Raw genomic sequence first — 6,686 nt, 5'->3', positions numbered from 1 at the left:
TATATATGGTATTTTTCAGGTTGAGAGGATCTATGAAGTGGATCTATGGTTGGAGGATCTATGAGGATTTATGAAGTGAGATTAAAAGTAGAGTTTACTCATAAATAATATACGTTAGCATAGAAAATATTATATTTTGCATTTCTCAATAATGATTTGTTGCATAATGTAGAAATCAGGTATTGTAAACAAGGGATAGGCTGAGTATGCAATTTATTTCTGTTAGACTAAGGAGTTTTAAGTGATAAAGAAATTTGACTGGTGTAATTATTATTTTTTCACTTTATAATATAGACCATAATGCTTATATAATCCAAAATTAATTAAATATTAATTGAAATTAGTTTGATCTATTAATTTAACTGTCTATAATTAAGCATTCTTTATTCTTACGATTCACAATTGCATTATAAGCCAAATATAAATAGTGATCAGAAGGTGTAGCAGACACAAACTTTCTATCATTCACTCACTACGTGCACGAGCTTGCTTCAGACTGTCCTTGTAACCATCCTTGACCAAAGCTTTAATTCCCTGCATGCATCCGTTCATTCAATAAACGCTACGTGGTTCTTAAATGCCGTTGCTTTAAAATAAAATTCACATAAATTTCCATTAACTTTATGGAGGAGGATATTCATTTTTAAGCGTTTTCTCTAAAATGAGCTTCTTAAAATAATGCTGATTCAACTAAGAGTAGAACCAGTGTTAATTTCTATTATTGAGGAGAGGAAACAATAAGGGTAACGAAAGAATTTGGAATACTCGTAAAGCAGGCCTGGATTGTTTTATAGGTTTTAAATACAGTGAAACAAATCGATTATCCTTAGCTCAAACTATTTAAAATTGTTTTAGGTATAAGCAAGGCAATTCATTAATCTCATTGATTCGACTTTCATAAAAAGTGAGCCAAGTTTAATTTACTCCCATACCTGATGATTGATTACAGTTGCCAGTATTATTATATTATATTTTAAATTTGGCCTTATTTTGCTTTCGAACTATCAACGATAGGGAAGCTAGGTATTCATGCAGGAATTGAAACAAAAATATGTCCTCAAATTCGAAAATTTTCTCTGGCATTTTTAGTTTGAGACATTGTGAAATAAATTTAGTTCCACATCAGTCTGTTGTAAAATTTTCGTTCGCACAAAATCGTTCCATTTTTTTTTTTTTCCTTTCCCTCTAAAACAGAAATAAGCATGAATTAATAAAATAATGCATTAAGTGAGGAACACAATTCAATGGGAGTACTACCTTTTTCTACTGTGAGTATTTGAATATCCCAAGAGAGATACTATTGGTTGAGTTGATAAGGGAGCACCTAGTTGGTCCCATTTCGATTTTAACAGATTGATCCCATCAATCGCGTGCACATATGCTAACGTATTTTTCTTGGATTAGTGCCTAATTAGTTTACTAACAATGAGTAATATCGTTTAGTTAACAATAAGTAATATCAATACAACAACAAGAAAACCATTCGCTTATTTACTTCTCCCATACAAGTGAACCAGAAGACGTCGGATTACTTTACGCTACTTCTTCAGAGGTAACTTGAGGGTTCAGGAATATGTTAGCCTGATATTTTTAATATTAGTATTCTAGTTCAGGATAGTTCAGAATCAAGGAACAGAAATGATTTTTCCCGTTGATAAAAGCTACACATCCATGCTTTCATTTACAGCTTTTGATTCAAAACATGGATGAATAGCAGAATGCTGAAGAAACTGCGAAATGACTGGCTTGAGTAGACGATGTGCAGCTTTTGATTAATTTTTTTGAGGGTATGGTAATGCGATAGTAAGACAATGCTGTATTGAGAAAATCCTGAGTATTTATATATTGGCGTATTGGAGTATTTATCAATATTTTTAGTTTTTAGAGAAAATATAGCAAATGAAGTGCGCCCCAGCACATCATATATTTAAAAATCAATCATGTTAAATAAAAATACAAAATATATGAATCATTCCTTAGAATGTAGCGCTGTTCCAATAAAAGGAAAAATGATAGAAAAACAAAATCTATATTATTTTATTTTAATAATTTAATTTCTAAAGGGGCTATGAAAAAAAAAAATATTTACAATGAAAAAAAAATTGTATCTAAAGAGATTTAAAGACAATTAAAAAAAACAAACTTGAATATTAATCGTAGATTCTCTAGAAGGAAAAGGGAAATAACTAAATTTTAGCTGTTGGGAATTAACTTTACCAAATAAATACCGCCTGCAAATTAATTTTTGAAGTTTGATAAGGGTAGGAACTTAAATCTATATCCCAAAAAAATGAATAAAAGTTCATGAGGTGAATAATCTTAAAACAATAACTAAGAAGAGTAATGAACCCTCATCAAGGTGAGAAAATAAGCCCAAGAGTTTGTGAAAGAAAACAATATAGACCACAATCATTAGTGTATTGTAAGCTCATAGAAAATATTTTCAGGCAAAGGCCACCTCCTCCAAGCATCGATAAGTCACGGTTTTATTATTTAATACGGTCATTAAAACTAACAAATAGAACATTATTTGTCTTTGTGATGAAAGTGAAAATAAAGTATCATTTGACTAATGTCTGCTTAAAATAATGTACAGAAAAAAGAACTCAAATGGTTAGATGGCTGTTTCAGAGGCCGAAATTTGATTTTTAATCTTTATAGATCACTATGAATCGGTTTTTAAATAAAATTATATATTTTTTTAAGCATTTCGCTGTTTTGCTTTGATATGAATATAATTAATGATTTTTTTTTTACTATTAGATATATTACAGAGATTACTGTGAATACATATAAAACGTCATCAAATACCATCAATATTTCGTTTTTTTTGGAGAATACTGTATTTTTTATCAGTTAATGTGCATTCTCTATTAGGTGACGATTCAATTTGTGTCTGGACTATGCTATAAGCATAATAAATATTTTAGATACACACCACCAAGGGTTTTTTTATTTTATACTAGAAAAAACTCACTTTTCATTCTCTGCTTCTAGCGCACGAAAATATCTACTGTACCAAAAAATTAAATTAGTTAAATTAAATTTCCTCTACTTTAAAAAAAAAGAGGTTTTTTTTTTAAAAGTAGAGGAAATTTGCAAAAGTTCATGCCCTAACAGAACTCATTATATTCAATATTTCCCAAAATATAGTTATTAAACTTTAATATTTAGTCACCTTCCACTAAATTAAATAATCATAAATAGTTCAAGTGAATCATTTATAAGTACCATGCTTATAAATTAATTTAAAGAGGGGAGGGAACAGAGATACCCAGGTTGAGCTATCTTTTTTTTATGTGAGGGGATATGATTACATTTTTTAAGGAGTTTTGAATTTTAGAAATAAGTCATATATTTTTAGAGCTTTATTGTGGATGGATTTTTGAACTATAAAAAAAAACCTATTCTACAAAAATAAAATATGAAATATATTTCCATTTTTTATTGTATAAGTGAGGTGAAAAATAAATTTTCTTGGGGAAATGAGCACTTCCGGAAGTAAGGATCATAAAAAATATGTATTGAGCATATATCTTGATTTAGACCCAACATTATTCAGATGTTTCATATCAGCCAAATAACAATTTTAACGGGCTAAATAAATAACTCCTGCTCCCTTCTTTATAAGTGAAGGAGGTTCATCAACATTAAATCCAAAAAAAAAAAAAAATCATTAATTATCTATATATTCAAGAGTTTCAGGCGATGAAAATTGATCAACTCAGCTTAATCGATCTGCTGACTTAATGTTATATTATGTCTCTCTAGGGCCGTTTCAAATTATAACAATGCTAATCTAGCATATCTTATCTAGCGACAAGAAAAATTATTTTACTATAATTTATTTTCATTAAATAACCAAAACCAAACTGGTTTGGAGTAAAACTAAATATTCATATTTTTATTTTTTTTTTACAATTATAGGTACAACAATATTTATACAGCCATAGATGCTATATAAATATATACCTAGCTTTTTACACTTTGTGATATCCAACTAGAATACTTTATTTTAGTCATCTCCAATGCGTATGCGAACAAATTGCCAATTTCACGAAGAAGTTTTACGAGTTCAGTTTAGTTTAAACTGTACTGAAGATCTTTAGTTTTGAAAACTCTATTATAAAAATAAATCGACAGACTACAATCATTTTTAACAAACACGCTGACGTCCAGGAAGTTTAGATGATATAACAATTTACAACAAAAAGAAAACTACAACTCTTTCATTCATTGTTTTAAAAATAACTTCTACGTATTCTATTGGTCAGATTAGCTAATGCTATTGTGTTCTGCTGCTTTATCTAACACAAAAAATCTCAAAATTAATTAAATGAAAGTTAAGAATGAATGCACATAATTATAACATCCGTTACCAGAAAAAATAAGCCATTGTAACTGACTTCAAAAAAGAACACACATCGATAGTGGTGTCGTCGACAATTTAACTACAACACGTTCTGAAAATTCTCTGATTGTATTGATCATGAATCTCGCTATGAATCTGACCATCGTTGTGTATTCCAATCCTAAATAATTGAAAGAACCATTCATTGTTCATTTTTCTGAAGCATAAACTTATTTATTATTTAAGAAATGTAAACTAGCACAAGGTACTTCTGACCTGTAATACTGAACAAGATACATCGCACATCTACTAAATAAAATGATTAACTTTTAAGAGATATTGAAAAATTACCGTATAAAATTGATATATTCTAAAATCGACTGACTTTTGATCATGTATTGAGAAATATTAATCATTTTATACCCATTAAAATAAATAAATACAAAAAACATCCAAGTTAAATATCAACTAACTTATAATTTCCTTAATTGTAAATTGATAACAAAATGTTCACAAGTATTAGGGTATGGAACTCGCTACAAATTAAGGTGCAAGAAACAACTTGAAGACCTGTTAACAGTTTGGCACTTAAACTAGTGCGAGCAGTGCCGTCGCACTAATTCTAGCCAGTCATTGTTATTTAATGGCAGTGAAGCTATAGTCATGTTAACATAACCACATGTATACCTCTAAAGTATACTTAAGTAAATTGATAAAACAATGAACAATCGCATCTTACAATATTTTTTGGTTCAAGTCTTCCAAATCTCATAATAAATATTGACTGACCACATCCTTCCACTCGTAGATGAATTCCCTGAAGAAGGGATAATTCTCCTCCTCCATCAGACGAGGGAAGTCCGACTCTGCGAGGGCGAATATCCCGGTTTTCTCAACAACCTGGCACGGTGTCATTCCATGGCGGTGCAATCCAACACTACATGCACTGGAGTTTCAGGGACTCACACGTAGAGTACCGGGGGTCGAGGTTTCCCACATAACGACCATCTCAACTAACAGATAGATATTTCATTTGAACTTTCACACACCTACGGCAGAAAATGGTAGTATTCACATTGAATTACGTTTCCCACGTAATCCATTCTTTTTATTAATTTATGTTTTTATTTCTGTTTTAGAGGGATAGATGAAAAAATAAAATAATAATCCCGTTATATTACCTGTTAAAGCCCAAAATTTTGGTTTCTATTTAGGTTAATTTTGTTTTGACAACTTTCCAAGTGACTTTTAATTTTGTTAGTTGTAAGTTTATGTTTATTCATTTATTTTTTTTTAATTATAAGTAATTTTAATTTTGTAAATAAAAATAAGGGATATAAGGAGGTTCTACGTTTATAAATACATTGCGGAGGTGTAACACGTGCAGAACAATACCGAAGGCAGTGGGGCCAGTTCCTGCATAACCGCGGATGAGGCAGTTGGCAGTGAAGATTTAGGCAGCACTGGAGCGATGTTAGTTGGCATTGGCACGGCGTAAGGTGGGAGACGCACTGCTTCACAGACGCTCCACCGCCATTGTTTGTTGACTCTTGTTTGTTGACTCTTGTTTGTTGGAGCTATTGGAACCTTTCCACCCACTCACCGGCAGTCACCACTGTTCAGTCTACAGTTTTTTTGGAGTCGTCGGGTTGCCCGGTAACCTCTCTCTCACCAGCTCGCCAGCGGTCATCCTGGTCAACCAACTCTAGACTTGTGATGTGATATGCGCATATCGATCCCACGCCCATCTGTGAGTGACTTTATGTTCTTCCTTCGAGTTTCATATTTTCTTTTTTTTTTTGCTTTAATTAACTTATTATTTCTATTGTAAATAGAATTTTTTTTTTTTATATATGTATCAAAATATGTTTATCCTTTTTACTCCACGATTCACTATCTTTTTTTTTGTAACAACATAACAGTTTTTGTTTATATTTTAATTAATTAAATCTTTGTATCACTTGGAAAGTTATATTTTTCTTATTTCATTTTCTCAATTATTTTTTTTTTTTATGTGATATTTATTTCAGGTCCTCCGTTATTTTTATTTTTTTGTTTTATTTTATCTCGAACCAGCGAACATTACCCTCTGGGGAAGAGGTCGGTTTTCACATACGAAACACCCCTCGCCCCAACATTACCTATGTCTGGATAGAATAGAACAACAAGGAATTTTTTAAATATATTAAAATCGTACGTCCACATTTAAAGAAAGATACCTCAGACAGAGCCCCGATTTAGTAACAATATACAAAATACTACTATTAAGTCGTGTTCCTTTTATTATTTTTCGGCGAATGTTATAAATACAGATGTCAAATAAACTATAGCAAAA

This window comes from Halyomorpha halys, unplaced genomic scaffold (genome assembly GCF_000696795.3).
Source record: "Halyomorpha halys isolate HHAL.00 unplaced genomic scaffold, Hhal_1.1 Scaffold1580.1, whole genome shotgun sequence".
Classification (NCBI taxonomy): domain Eukaryota; kingdom Metazoa; phylum Arthropoda; class Insecta; order Hemiptera; family Pentatomidae; genus Halyomorpha; species Halyomorpha halys.
Note: the sequence above shows the minus strand (reverse complement) of the source record.